The following is an 18,573-nucleotide window of genomic DNA, read 5'->3' as shown; positions in this document are numbered from 1 at the left end:
CAGTGTGTATGTGTGCACCCCGTTTCTCCCTATACATCTCTTTTTCTCTCCCTTTTTTTTATCTCCCTCTGTCTCTATCCTTTCAACCAACCCCCCACTTCTTTCCTCTCCCTCTCCCTCTCTTTCCCTCTCTCTCTCTCTCTCTCTCTCTCCCTCCCTCTCTCTCTCTCTCTCTCTCTCTCTCTCTCCCTCTCTCTCTCTCTCTCTCTCTCTCTCTCTCTCTCTCTCTCTCTCTCTCTCTCTGGTTCAGCGGGCTGGAAGGGAATGGCAGCAGGGGGGCTGTGGAGTCTGTGGGGGTCAGAGGTGCCCCCGCAGCAGGAGCTGAGGACAAAGTGGTAAACACAAGTGACCTCTGACCTTTAGCAAGGGGCCCTGCTCCATCCCAGCCACAACCTTGGTATTGTACCTGCACGTCCAGTGAATACTGGGGATGTGGGGCTGACATTCTGCACACACTCAAAGCAGGGCAGCCGGTCTCAAAAAAGGCCACATATCAAACTGTCTCTCCATCTGTTTATCTATCTGGATAGATGGATGGATATACAAACAGGGACAGAGGGATAGATGAAAGGATGGATATTTTGTTGATCTCTAGAGCAAAACTATAGAAGTTTAGTATGCAGCAAATTTACCAGAGTTAACTGAACTCAGAGAGTGACCTAACCATCTGTGTGGGAGGATCCAAACACTCTCAGGGAGAAATTAACACAGGAAAATGAGCTGTACTGTCCAACCTTAGGGAAGAAAATTTATAGCAAGTGTTAATAGGTGGCAAACAGAACCAAGTTAAAATGGAATACTACATGTGAACTACACGTGATATTTATAACTATATGATAACTACATGATACCTAAGTATATTATCCGTGTTATAACATGAGTCATACTTAAGTTATATTTAAAAATATAAATATATATGCTCACTTTTAACAACCCTTTGACAAATACCATAACTGTGGGAGAGTAGAAGCATTTTGTTTTGAGAAAGATTACAATTTTTGAGAAAAAATTAAAAACTGTGTCAAATCTCTTTTACTGTGCATCCTCTGTGATAGTGTTTTGGTGGTCTGGGTCTATGAGGTGGAGGGAAGGGGGGGGGGGGGACTATAGTTTCATAGTTTTTTAGGCCCTCTGGGCAAAGGCACGAAGCCAACTGCAAAGGCCTTCTTTCTGGCCAGCTGCCCCACAGAGACGCTTTTATAGTGTCTGTGTTCTTCCAGCATTTTCTCTCGCTAACGGCTCACTCAGCTCGGGAACGTTGGCTAAATAAGAACGCGCTGATGAAATACCAAACGCGCTCGACCTAAAGAGATCTCAAGCAGTACTTCTGTTCGGAAAAGTGCTGAGAGAAATGAGTAACGATAAATAAATCTTTCAGGACGATTTCATTTACGATTAATGACCTGGAAATGTTCTGCTGGAGAAACAGACTTCAAGAAACACAGAGAAATCTCATAAACAACCTGTATCAGAGACAAACAAAAGAAAAAAAAAAAAACTCAACATCTGTCTGGATCCAATAGAAAGCACTGTTCAGCTCTCAATGCAAGGCACAAACATATCCATTCCCTTTTTCAAATCACTTCCAAGTAAACACTCTACCACGAAAAAAAAAGACATTTGGAAAACACTTGTGCAGAAGAAATTATTTCCAGAAATATTTCAATCTCTGCTTCACCTGTGAATCTGAATTCCACTTCTGACACTTGTGACATGCTGCAACGGCAATTTCTGGAAACATGATGAGTGTGACCCCATTTTTGGAGGATATAAAAGTAGTTATTGTCGAAGGATGTCAAACCAGCAACACACATAAACACAGACACCTAGAGCACAATATACTATGCGTACTCTTGTCAAAATCCCTTAAAATGACCTTAGGCCATGTAGTGGACTAGCAGAAGGTCTCCTGTGACCATCTGGAAACAAATGAGCATGCTGGTTCTCTTCACCTTTGCCCTGTACTACATTACCCATCATGCACAAAACTCCATTCAGACTTCAATGGATTTAAGTGATAGAAATTAAAAGAAATCTGGGATTTGACGCAGAACAGAAGGCAATACAGCTCAGAGGCCAGAAAAGACTTGTCTGAAAAACATTTCGGAACACTGCGTGCGTGCGTGCGTGTGTGTGTTAGGGATCCCTGCCACACTTCGCAGTCCTGTGTCAGTGCATCTCTGGCCCACAGCTGTGCACACACTCTAACTTCACCCAAAGACACGTGCATGTGCGCACGCAAACACGCACGCACATACACACACACACATGCACAAACACACACACACACACACACAACCTCAGCGGGATGCTAAAAAAATAGTCACACCTCCATTCACCGGTCTCCACCTTCATTACAGTGACAGTTATACAAACAAACAACACCAGCCCTCTGTGGGGCACTGCACTTTTCCAAACATCAGACCAGATCCAACTCCTGCCTCTTCTTTACTTTTTGTTTCTTCTAACAAACACCACCCTCTCCCTGACACACACACACACACACACACATACACACACACACAAAAACAGACCTTTCATCCTAACAGCCTAAGACCATTACTGCCAGCATCTCCACCTGCACCTTCAAACTACCTCTGCCTGAAACAGGTTTACTCTCCTTATTACACACACACACACACACACACAGCGAGAAAGAGAGATGGATGACGGAAAGAGGTACGATGGAGGGAAAGAGGTGTAAACAGATGGATGAGAAGCAGAAAGGAGAAGATAAGGTCAGAGAGGGCCTCACTACCTACCTAGACACATACACACACACACACACACACACACAGATGCAAACGCACTTAACTCACCAGATCGATGTTGCTCCTGGAGAAATTTCATTTCTCCCAGTTACAGGTACACAGCACAGCATACTGTTGGTAACAGCCTTACGCACCATGAGGAGTAATGACAGAGATGTGACTTAACCTAAGAATAAATCAGACCGTTCATCGCTGTTTCCTCATCATCTAGAGTCAGTTATGGTTCTTTTTCCATTTCAGTAAGTGCATTATAATCCATGGGTGTTAAATATAATCAAAACAGTTCTCTCTGACATCGTCTGCAGAGGACGACCAGCCAGGTCATGTCATTCCACAAACACTAGGAGGGATGAAGGCAATCACTGTGTGTGTGCACGCGCGCACACACACACACACACACACACACACACACACACAGCGCAATCAGCTGAGATAATTTCCAATCCATCTGCAAAATCTCTGTCTCTCTCTGTCCGTCAGTCTCTCTCTCTGTGTGCATGTGTGTGTGTGTGTGTGTGTGTGTTTTAAGGAAGGATGTGAGCCCATTGTACTGTAACAATGAAGATATCAGCTTGGCAGAGGCCAGATTTGACTCTCAATAGACAGCAGAACATCTGGCCCCAATCCCAACTAAACGACCTCTGGTCTTTCATCAAAGAACACAAACCCCCAAACGTCCTCTTTCCAAATATAAAGGATTTGGGTTACAACTTGACATGTCTTTTTTACACATCCCTTTTTTATATTAAAATCCCTAACACGTGTATTTTTATATCTTGGCTGCAACAGTCCACTGTATTATCCAATTATATCCTGGGGTACTAGACTAAAGTAACCTGCTCAAAATTTTAGCAAATACCCATTTGTAAGTTATGTTTAAAGTGGCAATGCAGAGAAACAATAATCCCCTATGTACAAATGATAGTAACATCATATCGGTAATAGGTAAATACTTAGAAACACATACACTTAGGAACATATAATTGCCCATTAAATGAGCAAGGCTTCTTTATAGTGTAAAATTGCATTTTGAGTTTAAGGATACATTTCAGATTGAGATTAAGGTGTATTTATGTTGTCTCAGTTTCCATCGTAAATACTGATATAAAATGCTACCTTCGCCAGGCTGTATACCAGCACAGCATTGTTACGGACGATTGCCTGCTCTTGATGATATTGTTACTCTTACAAATAACCTCCCTTGCTCTGCCCCCACACACAGACACACACACACACACACACACACACACACAGCCCCCACAAGCAGCAGTGTCCAGTCTAACTGCGCTGCTCTCCCTGCACCACCGGTCTCGCAGTAATTACAGTAATCACCCGGCTGCAGCGCACACTTATTTCATTAACGTTTTGAGAAAGCAAAAATAACGAAAACACATACACTGCGCATTCCTCTTTACTTGGCCACTGTTTAAACGATAACAGTGGGGATACAAGTCAAAGAGACTCGACCAATCAGGAAAATACAAAATAATAATAAGAAATTAACGAGTTCAGATGCAATGTATCAACACGCTGCCTGAGAAACGGTTGTATTCCCTAATAAATGGGTCATTTAGTGACATGTTCATTATTCAAAAAGCCACCGCGTCGAACTCATTTCTGTTCCAGATTAACTAGTCTGCTTTTACTGTGAACGTGGCACATATATAACGAAGGGGAACTGTTGAAAAAACAACGCGAAAATTGCACAGGCAACCAGAGTTCATTTCTGCGTAAACACTTAAAACCGTAACGTTGTACCTCACCGCTATACGACTACGGATTTAAATGAGCGTTTTCGCAAGACAACTCGCATCGTTTTGATTTGCTTCCAACTCTTAACACCGCACTGCGCTTTGTCAGGGGCGAACATTTTTGATGTAAAGTTTTACAGAGTCAGCCTTAAAAGCCTTTATAACGTTTTCGTCGAAGGTTTAAAACTTAAACTAATGATAAAGGCAACAGTTGGATGTGTGAAGGTGGTGCCAGATAAAATGTTGCCTTCGTAGCATTTCTTAGAAGAGGGCACTGAGTAACTTTAAAAACCTGACGTATAAGTCATTGGTAAACAATTTTTGTCAAAATTTGAAAAAAAAAAGCAAGTAAAACAACTTACCTAAGGTCGCGCGCAGTGTTGCGCGATGCTCCTTACACCAGTTGTGACTGTAATATTCAAACTGTCACTCGTTCTCCGTGGGGAGTGTAAACCGATGAAAAAAATAATAATAAAACGAGGTCCTGTTTCTTTCGCCACGGAGATTTGCAACTGTGTTGATGATGCTTTAACACTCCGAATACCTATTCCACGTTTTCACAAACGAAAGACTTCTAGCGGCTTGAATTTCTCCACGTTTTCTGGCATAACAACGAGAAAGCCTTAGCAATATGATGGTGTCAGTTTACATAGCGGAACTCGCTCAGTTCTCTCTTACGCACAAGCCTTTGTAGTAAGAGGGAGGAGGGTAGAACAGATCCAGGCTCACCCTAGAGCATTCACATACCCTCAGTTTGTTTCTAGATTGCAAACTTTATCCCTTATATTGATGAAACTACACGGAAATATTAAAACGAATAGACAAAAGAGACTGATATTTGTCGCAACGCCGGTGAGCGTATGAAACAGAACACTAGTGTGTGTCCGCCACACCGCAGTGAGATACTCCTCTAGCTGAGTATCGTTAGACGTTCTGCTAAACCCCGTAGAAAGGAGCACGAACTGGTCCCCGCCCATAGCCCACTGTCCTGTGCCGGGAACGGCACCCGAATCTCATCATCGCATAACACGATTCAGGGATATGACACCGACAACTTTAAACGAGGAGCTACCATTTGGCTACTCTATTATTATCATCATCATTTATTTTTTTCAGTCATATACCATCAGTTCGTTCTGAGCGCGATCAGAGCTCAGTTTACTTCAGCAAAAACAACAACAACAACAACAACAACAGAAAAAACAACAGCAACAGATATAATAATGTTCCACGACATGAATAAGATAAACAACAACAGAAAAAAAGTAATTGAAAGATTATTTTTGTAAAGATTAGTTTGAGGGATCAGAAGGAATAGCAGCCTCTTGGAGATTAGCATACTTTTTTTTTCATCAGTGAATACAACTGGATTAAGGCAGATATGAATATTGTGACACACCACGGACTGTCTGTTTGTGTAGCACCACATGTTCAAATGCCGTTAGATGTAAGATATATGACTGTATTTTCCTTTGAGCCAGAGTCAGCTGTGTTAGGAAGATTAATGCTTAAAAATTAATGCTTGTTCTCCCATAAATCTAGAAATAATATTGCAACCTCCTCCCTCTGGAATTAAACTGTATTATTCAATATCAAAACTGCTCAGCATTTTATACATTGGAGACAGTTTACCACTTCTTCCAGTATGGTCCAATGAACTGCTTTTACACAGCTGGAAGGCAAACAAATAAATATCGGTGTCACTGATGTACAATGCCACAGGCAAGTGTTTCCTATACATTATACCACAACACAGTTTACAGTAGCCTGTACTGTTCCAGTTTATATGAATAAACATTCATACTATCAAAGGATAAGATGTAACAATAGGGTGTTGTGATTATTTCTTTACTGGGTCAGCAAGATTTGAAGGCCTTACTGAAGCCATTTTCTTTTATTTCAATATAGCAGCTTAATTACATAGAGGAATGAGGACTTTGAAGTAAAACTGACATTATTCTCATTCTGAGAACAGTGGACAAAAAGACTGACGGGCCCTGACACACAAACAGAGAATTTAAAGGTATACTGAATAGGCTTTTACTTCAACGCAATTAAGATCCATTAATACCGTGTTGTAATAACACATGTAATTAACATGCAATAACACAAACTATTCTGTCTGTTCTGTCCAGGGTACAGTACATATCCATCACAAAACGGACTATTGAGATTAGCTAGACATAAGGGGGATTATTGTATGGAAAACAGTTTTGTAATGGTCAACTCCAGCCTTGAAAAACCTAGTGAAGAAAGAAAGAATGCACAGTGAGAGAACTGTAAGAACAACAACACTATCTGCAAAAATAAATAGAGAAATCCAGAGAATTAAACATACAGCTGATCAAAGCTTATCTGAGGAGGTGTTAGCTTTGCTATTTTGTTCCATAAATAGTTACAGTAGATGAACTGCTGAAAGAGTGCTGGCCATTTTTCTCTATTCTTCTGTATTTTCATTGTTCTCGTAGGCATTCCTATTATCACAGATCCTTGTTTCAAATGAGGATTCTCTTTTCACGGCCCTGCCGTTAGAAATTACTCAGGAACTCAGAACACAAATCAATAATGTTTTCAAAATAAAATCAACTCTACTGTGAAACTTTAGAGCAGAGTACCCTCGTATTGATTAAATCAGAAATACTAAATCATGGAAACAGAGGAATGATATTTGTTTTGAATGTGAAACATCAACCAGAAATATAGAAATTGCATTATGATGAATTTTTTTTTTCAGACAGTCTAAGAGCTACTTGAAGAAAGAATTTGCCGATACTCTGCTGTTGAAACTGACTTGGAGTTTCTCTCAGATCTCGATCTTTCCAGCAAAAGAGGAGGATTGAGTTGTATCGATAAAAGCCTAAAGCATGGAAAAATCAATACTTCTAGATGGAGCGGGAAAAAAAAGAGAGAACAATTCTACAAATGAAAGCTGGTGCATGTGAAATGCCAAATCAGTGTTCTGGGGGAGAGTTTGTGTTCCTTTATCCCGTTGGGGTATTCAAGGAGGTAGGACTTCTCTGTTAGCCAGATAACTTAAGCCAAAAGTCGGAAGGGTCCAATAGGAAAATGGCTCTGGAACATTCGTACTCAGTGGCTGTGACTTTTTGGCTCAAGATATTTGGCTGAGTAAATTCAGTCTCTTGTAATTACCCACAGGGTCTGGATTTATCAAGGTTGCATGATTCTGGACGGACAAGAGCAAGATAAAATATAGCACATTTCTTTACCTAAAAAAAAAAAAAAAGAAGAGAGAAATAGAGCGCAGTGAGAAGATAAATGTAGAAAGTAGGACAGGACAAGAGATGGGACAAGGACTCATTATCGCCGAGGTCAGAAGTCGAATTCTCCTGGGCTATGACTACAGGTGTATGACTGTGTCAAAGCTGTTCCATTTAAATCAAACCTACCACGAAGAAGGGCACAGGGACACACACACACACACACACACACACACAGTGACGGTGCTTTAATACAAACTCCCATACCTCTGCTTCTATGATTTCTCCACAATTTTGTATAGACTCTCAATTTTCTCTAATATTGTATTCATGTTATAATTAATATTAAAGACTCTACATTACATTTATTACAGATAAAAAAAAACAACTGGCGGTTTCATAATGTCCTTTAATTCACCTACTGTGAGGCACTTTCTATTAATTGTCTTTAATAACTGTGTTAAAACATAATAACCGTGTTTGAGAGAGCAGCGTAGCATCTCTGAAGGTATATGTTACACTAAGTTCTGATAATTGCTCTACATGATGGCATATTATAGATTTAACCTTGATTAATCTACCCATGTGAATTTACTTTATGACCAAGCTAATGGCTTTAGATTGATTTTTTTTTTCTCTCTGCTCTGTGGCTGCTTGTCTGCCTTGCTAAATGTGAACTGTACTGCGCCGTTCCACGGTAGATGAAACCTGTAGAGTATCGCTGGAGGCCCACCATGTGTTTGCTCGGTCTGAGGGAGAATAAAATAAAAGAGAGGACACTGATTTGTCAGAGCAAGCGGCGGAATCTCACGAGGGAAGCGCCAGAATGTTCCGTATGCCGAAATCAATGACAGTTCTCGCTGCCAGTGCCTGTGACTGTTTCCTACAGAATCTTAACTTGTCCCCTCTTTTTTTTTTTTTTACATTTAATGTTCTTAGCTTTGTGGTTACCTGCTGATGAGAGAAGAGACTACCAACAACCATGGCAGGTTCAGCCAGAGTTCAGAGAGAAAAGCAAGTAAGGAAGCATGCTCCGTTTTGGATGACTGAACAGAAATTGACTTTGTAAAGAGGGCAAACCAGAAGATAAAAAACCTTTAAGGCAGAAGCTGGTGTAGACTAAACCTTGGTGAAAAATCAAGCATCGGAGACGATGATGACGACAAAGACAACTATGACAATGACAACAACAACAACAACAACCCAAAAAAAACAAAACAAAACCCCAACGTGGCTGTCATCCTACATTAAAACATACCAGCATACAAACAATAAAACAACAACAACAACAAAAAAGTCAGTTTTAATTGGGTTTCAGCTTTGGATCCTCATAACGATGTTTGAAACCCATTATCGGAGTGGTCATCTGCAGCACTACCAGGAGGGCAGTGAGTGAGTCCACAATTTTCGATTTACCAATTACGACTGGCAGAGAGCTTCTTTTTTGGAAGTATTGGACCCTGGCTGAGTGAATAAGAAAGTTGAGCAGCGGACCCTGGATTAGCAGAAGAGACTAAAAGGGAATCTAACATGAGGTACCTGAAAGAGAGAGACAGAGAGAGAGAGAGAGAGAGAGACAGAGAGAGAGAGACACTAAGTGTTGAGGTCTCGAGATTGTAACCAAACAGTTTCAAAGTAAACCCATTATTTTGTGTCCCACCACATTAATGCAGAAAGACATCTTAATAAACGAGCCAAAGACGTCAGGTGTTTTAATTTAATTTCCTCTTTTCTTTTCTTCTCTATTTTTTATTTCTTTTTTTGAAATGTTTGGTAGTGTCATTTTCGATCAGGATCAATCGCTCATTCTGGGACCACTTGGTGAATATCACTTTGTCATCTCAGCGTGAATCATGACCCTTCGCTGATAGAAATTGTCTTGAAATTAAAGATTAGGACTGACAGAAATAATTACATCTGTGGATTTGTGGAGCTGATGGAAGTATAGCCGTTAAAAATGATTTTATTCCAGCGCTTCCTCTGTAACGATCGTGACGTGTGATATCCTGAGCTGTCATAACGCATTATGGAGTCACTTCATATGTGTGTGTGTGTGTGTGTGTGTGAGAGAGAGAGAGAGAGAGAGAGAGAGAGAGAGAGAAAGAGAGAAATGGTGTGAGAAAGACAGTTAGCTGCATTTTGAGAAATGGCTAAAGTCCTTTAAAGTTGGCACAGAGTACAGAAACTCATTTACATTGCAAGAGAGGATTAAAACATGTCTAATGTGATGAGTTGCCTGTACTTCCCTTTGAACCCACATATAAAAATTACAGACTGGCAGCTGGACCGTTTCATCCAAGTAGCATAATCATCGCACAAGGAACACCACTTTCATTTCTTTCAAAGGAAGTTTGACAGCCAGAAAAACTTACGAATATGGACACGTCTTTCAAACAAGGAACAAAATAAGAATATTATAAGTTTCTTAAGGAAGTGACTGTTTTTGTTGGGAACAGTTTATAAATCTAAAAAGTCTATTGGCTCCTATATTCCATAACTCCATTTGTGACATAACTGTCAACTTATTGATCCATCCATCCATCCATCCATCCATTAATTCTGTCTTTCTTTCTTTCTTTCTTTCTTTCTTTCTTTCTTCCATACATTCATTCATTTTATTCTCCTAGGTTTTGATTGAAGACAGCTTGGAGCAGGGGAGCCTAAGTGTGTGTGTGTGTGTGTGTGGTGGGCTAAACGTATGCTGGGTATTACATTTGAATAAATACAGGAGCCAATAAATAATGCATTATGTCATAATCAATCATTTAGAGATAAATACTTAACATGTATCAAAGGCTGTCATCTCAGACCACACAAATGAACACTCCAGAGAATGTTTGCCCGCTCTGTAACAAATTCAAAAAGGGAGAAATTAAACTTTAAGCAAGTTTATGTGTTTCCGAGAGCCTGCCATGCCTTCTCTGTTTAAACTGCTTTAGCATAGCATTATGCTAATTTCAATTAGAAACGAGAAAAGTTTTGTGTTTAGTTGGGTTTATTTGAAAAGTTGCTGGGTAAAGATAATATCCCACCAGTACCCACACACATATACACACATAGATACACACACACACACAAAACACTTCCCCTGCTTGTCCATGTTTTGTTTAGTAGAACAAAAACTGCTGAGGAAGGCTGTGTGCTAACTCCAGGGACTCTCGCAAGTTTCTGTTCCTTCCTGGCTAGAACGTCAGCGCTGGTCTACTCACTCTAATCAGTACCCAAGCTAGCTGCACAGCACAGAGAAAGAACTTTTGGGGAGCAAATGCCATTGAAGCTGACTGAAAGAGCCAAGATTTGAACAAAACAGTATAGATGTTAGTCTCAGGTTGTTTCAGGCCCTGACAGAACACCATCTTAAAGGAGCGTTGAAAAGATTGACGTAAATCTGGACTTTCGTATCAGACATGATGGTTTGAAGATTTTATAAGTATGCACGAGCTGGTGTTCTTCTACTGGCCAAAACATATTTGTGCTGAGTCTTTGATGAAAGAACTCTTTATAGCGGGGTTAGGCAGAGTCGCGAGTCAGATGAAACGCTGTTATTTTGAATGTAAGGTGTGTCTTCAAGATTGTGGACATGTAATGAGAAACATTTGACTTTAATAGAGAGCCCTAAAGCCCTGAAAGCTGCCACAATAAAAACAAATAAATAAATAAAACAAACAAAAAAAGAAATTAAAATTAAAATTGGCTTCAAAGTACAATTAACAAGGACTCTTTAATTCATAGTGTGCTAGTCACAATTTGTGTATTCATAGGATGAAACCTGTGTGTGTGTGTGTGTGTGTGTGTATGTGCGTCTGTGTGTATCTTTCAACGGTTTTCTAAGTCCTCCCTCCAATTTACTCATATTACCAAATGCGCAAATCTAATCAGAATTATGCTTGAATCCAAATCAGAACTGCTGAATCAGGTTACACACAACAAATTGACTATAACATAACATGTAAATCACCTGTTTCATTTTTGCGCTGACATCACCCTTGACACATCTTCAGCTGTGAAGAGAATTTGATTTTTGATTTTTTCTTTTTTTTTTTTAATCTTGGGTGGCACAGAATGCAATGTGAAAAACGCCGACAGACACCAGCATAAAGATCCCAGTTGTTTCATACCCCCCCCCCCATGCCCCTCCTCAAAGGGGCATTTTCCATTGGCACAGAATTTGGTGTCCATCCTACCCCCACCCCCCCCCCCCACCCCCCCCAACCCCTCTGGCGAAGGGCGCAGATTCACAATGCATTGCTCTCACTGTCAACAGCAGAATGCTGCTCCGCCTGGGCGTTGGGAATGCACAAGCGTTGTCAGAATGCAGAGAGGCACATGCTGTTAGAGGCATAGCCCGGATGCTTTCACTTCCAACAAACGCCCGTGTGGGCTCAGCAGACTTTTTCTGCCTCCTACCACTTTCTCTGTCGGACGCACATTTCTGCTGTGCAAAGATGCTGTTTCATACTTTCCTCCGCAAAGAAAGTATAAGATTTGGAAAGAACCGTTAAAACACGCTCTAACGGTCAGTCTCATTTTGGGACCGACTTTAGTTTGTTAATCTCTATCTAAATCTTACCTGGGGCGGGGGTGGGGGGGGTTGTCTTGAGGATCCTAGTGTGTGTTGTTTTAATTTGATCCACCCCACCCCCCTCCTGGCATGTCGCTCGTTAAGTCCTGTGAGAGCAAGATACGTCTGCGTGTGTTTTAAATCTCAACATATAAAATCTCTCAGTGGGTTTGGGAACTTCCTAATGTTCCTTCAGCCACAGCGGGACTCTGCTAATCCATCAATATTATTTGAATTAAGAAACACAATTACTCTTGTTTATATGCAAAGGCCTGTTGTGAAGGCCCCTGTAGACTAGCAAAAGTGATAAATTAATGAGACCAGCTTGTTAAAATGGACTGATTGCTACCATTGCATTTTAACCCAACAGACAAACACAGCACCAGCACACACAGAGAGACTTAGACCTCATTGTAACACTGTTGTTTGAATACCAGCATGTCATTAAAGACCCCCCCCCCTCCCTCCCATCCCCTCTCACACAGTAATTCACACAAATTTCCCCTCTGGTATATGGACTCTCTCTCTCTCTCTCTCTCTCTCTCTCTCTCACTCACACACACATTACTCACACACACACTGTGTGTCATCCACCCTCGGAGACCAGTTTTCCCAATAAGTTCTCTGTCTGGTTAAATGTGAAACAAGCCTGTACAGTGTATAGCAATACAGTCTCCTTTTGTGTTTGCCATGAATTGTGCTTTTACTACCACTGAACCCCCCTATGTCTTTCAGCACCACAGCACTAATATAGTCTAGATTATTATTATACTGTAATATACGGTTGCTGACTCCACACACTCCACTCCCTGTCTCACCAAGCAAAAAAAAGTGTGTCAAAAGTCCCTCCTTTTGAGGTGAAACATTATCCAAAAACATCAATGAACTGCTTTCTGTTAGGGAGTAAAGAGGAAAATATTGCCTGGCTGGTTCTCGCTCTTTCTGCTTGTGTGTGTGTGTGTGTGTTTTAACCAGATTCTCTATTTTTTTTTTTTTCAATGCACCATATCTTTAGCTGAGACAGCGCCAAGGTTGCTGTAAATTTTGCCGCCCGTCCAGACTGAATAATCAATCGGAAACGGTCGGTGGGTTCGGAGGCCGCGTCTACCTGCCTTGTGGACGTTCTGTGTGGAGTTCAGCTCAGTCTGTGTTTTTGAGCCGCGTAAGCAGACAAAGCTGATAATGATGCAGCTTTTCACTGTAGCCAAACAGTGAAAGGCAGGAACGGAGGTATCTGAGAAGCGTTCTTGCAGGGTGTCCATAAAAAAATGAAAGATCCAGAATGAATGAGGAGGGGTGGGGTTGGTAGGTGGATGTTAGGTTGGGGGTGGGGTGGGGGGGTTGGAGCAGGCGGAGGTTGCGCTGCATCAGCATGTATGTGCAGTAACGCGATAGCCGGCTCTCAGCCGCACAAAGAAAACACACACCGCTCAAATGCACACACACACACCCTCCTGGAGGGGAGAGGGAGAGGGAGAGGGGAGGTGGGGGAGCAGGCAGGGTTAGGATGAGGCGAGAGATGGTGGGGTGGAAGGGTTCACTTGGAAAAAAAACAAAAATTACCTACCCTTAAGCGAACCTGTTCCAGTCTTAATGAGAGAGACAACAGGGGAGAAATCTACCGTGTTAAACCTCGCTCATTTTGTTGGGGACATCATGGATTTAACTATACGAGCCTTTTAATTGCGCAGAGTCTGGTCAGTGTAATAACTGCTGAAATGAAAAAACCTGTGTTCGAAGGACGGAGCCAAATGTTGTCCAAACAGCCTGTGCCAAAGCTGTCACAGCTGTGCGGTGTTGAGAGCTTTGAACCCGAGCGTGGTTTTGTTTTTTAACCGGTATATCCCCAAAGGTAACGTGAAGGGGGCGAAGGGGGCCTCCACTTCCCCCTCCAATACCAACTCTCTTCCCGTTTTACCCTGTCTTCCATCTCCCTCCCCCTCAGGGTAGCCACCGACTTTAAATTTGGCTTCCACGTGACACACACACACACACACTGGGTAACTCAATACAACACATATGGGATAGATTCAACAAATTTGTGACATAACAGATGTCCCCTTGATTCTCTCTGTTCTTTTTTCCCCATTCTTCAACTGGGGTGAGATCAAATTGAGATCGTAGCGAGAAATGAAGAGACTGCGGTGAGACCTAGAGTCGACCCCTCATATGCTGGAGAGCCATGTTAGGTCAACACTGGAGAAACATACTAAGCCTATTGTGAGAGAACAACACATGGCCCAGGTGCTAATGTTTAAGTTCAAACCAGTTCCGTTTTGTATTTCTGCGAATCCATTCAACTGATAAAAACATTTCTTTTGAAGCACAAGACAACACCGTCATTTCTGAGGGCTTTTCTCTTAATCAAAAAGAAGAGATAGATGGCTAAAAAAAGGAAACAGTCAAGGCCTGTTTGTTGTAACTGTTCTTATGTAAGTTTGGGGTGTTTGGGACTTTTCTGATCTTAATGGACTTGTTTGTTCAGAGAATCATGTGAAAGTCCAGCTGACTCTCAAATAGACTTGTGATGCAAAATGGTTCAAGTGTCGTGATGGAAGATGGTTTGCCGCTGTGTGTGTGTGTGTGTGTGTGTGTGTGTGTGGTATTTTTCTGAATTCTTGCAGTCATAGCTTGAAGCTCATATCCTCATCGTTTCTCATGTGATGAGAAAAAGTACCCCAGTGTGGTGATGCAGAATTGGACTGCACCCCCACAGTAGCCTAGTCTGATGCATATCAGCCTAATACACACACACACACACACACACACACGCACACACACACACACACACACACACAAGCCTCTTTGTGTTTTCCTGCAGAGGCAAGAACAGCCACCCCAGGGATGCACTAATATGTTAAATGATCTGACTCCAGCTAAACTAGACAAAAGAGAGCAGAAAGGTTGGGGAGGGTGAGTCTGTGTGATTGAGAAACCCGCACAGACCCACACACACACACACTCTCTCTCTCTCTCTCTCTCTCTCACACACACACACACAGACTCCACACACTCACATGCACACACACACTCTCTCTCTCTCTCTCACACACACACAGACTCCACACACACACATGCACACGCAAACGCGCACGTGCAAATTGAGCAGAAAGAAGGTTCCTGTACCTCTGACACTGCCCTACGTCAGTGGATAATTACATAAAAACTTTAGCATTCGGTAGTGGAACATTACTGGTTTATATGGGAAGGAATTCATATGTGGTGGTGTTTATTTTAACCATTCTAAAAAAATAAATTATTGCAAAGCGAAACATGTGTTTCACTTTGTGAAAAGCTCAAAGAAACAGCTCTTCATAAAGGACGGCTAATAATAAATCATGCCTTTTTCTCTCTCTCTCTCCCTATCTCTCTCTCCCTCATGTGTTAGCAAGGAAAGCATGAATGTTGGGATATTAGGGCATATAAGACTGTGTATTTGAATGTGTGTGCGGGTGCATGTATGTGTAGAAGTGTGTGTGTGTGTGTGTGTGCGCGCGCACGTGTAGATGTGTGTGTGTGTGTGTGTGTGTGTGTGTGTGCGCGGTGTGTAGAAGTGAGTGCGTGAGTATGTGTGTGTGTGTGAGTGAGTGTGTGTGTGTGTGCGAGAGTGTGTGGTATCTTAATTTTACTGAGTTCTGGCACTGATAGCTTGAGGCTCATATCCTCATCTCTTCTCGAACTCAATCTCCCTTGGCTCTCACTCTGTGTGAATGTCCTGAATCCCTCCCTCAAGCCAATACCCACACCCAAATCTCCTACCATACCATTCAACTCGTTAAAAAAATCACACTCCTCCTCAAATGCTGACCTGACCTGATTTTCCACCAACAATCACATAAAGAATAGCATCACAAACAGTTACGGCCATAATGATAGACAAGACATAAAATAAAAACCCCAAAACAACAGATGACAGCAGAATTGCCTGAGACATTGTCTGCGAGTGTATAAATATTTAATGTGTTTATGCTGTATCAGTGGGCCATAGAAAGACCTGGATCACTGAGTGTCTGCTATTAGGAGTTGGTCGTAAACTTTGACATTAGTGCAGACAAACACTCAAGGGGATGAAGAAGAGAGGAGGCAGCTGGAGGCAATGGGAAATGAGAATTAATTAACTGGAGTGTCTGATTTCGGAGGCCTTGACATGGGTATAAATATCTAAAGTCTTTGCCGACTGATGCACACCTCACTGGTGTCTCTCCATTGTCTCGATCATTTCTCAGAAATGTCTCACCAATTATTTTACATAGGTCATCAGTGTCTCACTCTCATTTTGCTAAAAGTCTAGATATTGTTGCGTTTCTGATTTCGCATTAAATGTCACCATCAGTCAAGTGCTGATCATACCATTCAGATCACATCATGTCTTTCTACATCTTAGTTATTGTCTCATTATGTGTCTGTGCTCTGTCATTGCATTCCATTGGGCAGCCTGACAGGCTAACAACTCTATTCAATCAATTTCTTTCTTGGCTGGCATTGGGGGCGTGGCTTGGTTTCAAAGATTGCTGTGAAACTCACCTGTGAGAGGGTCTGAGAGAGTTAAAGAGTGAGGGACAGAGAGAGTTTGTTTGAAGAGGGCTGCCATTGTAATAGCCTCTTGGTATTACGTTTTAAGTTTGTCAGTATTTCTTTTTATACATCAGTTAGTTCCAGTGGAGTAATTTGATTGGACAAGAGCATTCCAAAGACTGCTGATATAGAGTATAACAGCACTGGGACGGTTTGCTATCATGTATCACTTTATCACTATATCACGCTTTACAGATGTTCCGATGCAGACAATTACACCAATGCAAACTTAATTCGCATAAATGTGGATACATTTCCATGCATGATAAAGAAAGAACCTAGCTAGCCTGCAGTTGGGTATGATACACAATAGCTAACTAGCAAGCCTACCGTATATCTAGCCCCTCCATGTATGCTAAAAAGTAGTTTGCTAGCCTGTATGGGCTATGATTAAAAGTGGCTTTCTTGCCTACCGTATAGCTAGCCTTTACGTGTTATTGGATCCTATAAAACCAAAAACTGAACAGAAAAGAAGAGGTCAAGGCTTGGGCTGGTTGTCAGAGCAAGAAACTGGGAGCTGGATCAGTGTAAGCAGTGACCTCATATGAAGTACCGCCTTTCATGCCAGCTTCTTTCTCTCTTTTCTCTGTTTCAGTCCATTCTGTCCTACACTTTTGTTTGGGAAACTACACAATTAAGCAATTCCACTGACGTAGTGAGTTTACACAGTTAAGCGTTTCACAAACTCGGTTTCTCGTGACGCTCACTACAGTCGAAATTTGCCTCTCTTTCACCACACTGTTTCTCACTTTGCCTTATGATCGGTTGACCAGTTTCCCCTGCTGTCTCTCCGTGCCTTTGTATATTTTACCTTCCTTTTGAATATTTGTCAAACCGTCATCTGGCTATTTTCTTATTATGATCTCATTGCCACTTCATTCTGTGCCATCTCACTGACGTCTCTCTGTCTGTCAGGGTAGATGTTTGGGCTATCATGTTTCTACCAGTTGCCCCACTGCCAAATCTGCAAATCCTCTCCAAAGCCTCATCCACTGAGCTCAGCCCGAACCCTCATCACTCTAACTGCCCATCTGTCCTTCCGTGTCTCCCCCCCCCCCCCCCCCCCCCCCCCTCTCTCAGACAATGGCTGGCATGGACAGACAGAGCACAGCTGTCCATTGTGACCTCGATGGAGCGCTTAACTGTTCGCCTCCTCTCTCCCCTACCTCCTCCTCCTCCTCCCCCTCCTCTCCCTCCTTTGCTGACCAACCTCCTATAACATCTGTCGTTTCCAGTCAGAGCAGCCCAGCGATGAACGGGAGTCATGACAGAGCGACTGGGGCATCTCAATACAAATTCTAACGACTTCCTGTGTCAGGGAACCCGTGGGATCCCCCTGTTTGAATGAGGCTTTGTTCCGAAAAGAGTGGCTGTTCTGCCAACCACCCCTCTAACCCTACCCCACCGCACCCCACCCCAAACCCCCCACAGATCCACTGAGCCCACAACCGCCATCCTGCCGCATACCGATAAACCGAGATCTCCCAACACTGTTCCAATTCATTTGAGCTTCAGTTGTGGGAAGATATAGTTCACTGTTTCGCAGCTGTATTCGTCCACGTCACGGTCAATCCTTTCCTTATCCTGTAATCCTCTATCTGCCTCTCTCTCTCTCTCTGTATCCCTCGTTTTGCTCTTTCTATTTCTCTCTTTCAGTAGGTCTGCTGGATAATGATTGAAGTTGTCCGAGACGCTAC

At 42.2% G+C, this 18,573-nt stretch overlaps 1 protein-coding gene across 1 annotated transcript in view; it reads right to left on the bottom strand.

Annotated features, from left to right (window-relative positions):
* sema4c (sema domain, immunoglobulin domain (Ig), transmembrane domain (TM) and short cytoplasmic domain, (semaphorin) 4C) overlaps positions 1 to 5,077 on the bottom strand; it is a 33,173-nt gene extending 28,096 nt beyond the window's left edge. The window contains exon 1 of the mRNA XM_030791473.1: positions 4,885 to 5,077. The gene's annotated coding sequence lies outside the window, so the exon portion shown is untranslated. The remainder of the gene's footprint in view (positions 1 to 4,884) is intronic.
* Positions 5,078 to 18,573: the final 13,496 nt, after the last annotated feature.

This window comes from Chanos chanos, chromosome 14 (assembly GCF_902362185.1).
Source record: "Chanos chanos chromosome 14, fChaCha1.1, whole genome shotgun sequence".
Classification (NCBI taxonomy): domain Eukaryota; kingdom Metazoa; phylum Chordata; class Actinopteri; order Gonorynchiformes; family Chanidae; genus Chanos; species Chanos chanos.
This window is presented reverse-complemented; position numbering and strand designations above follow the sequence as displayed.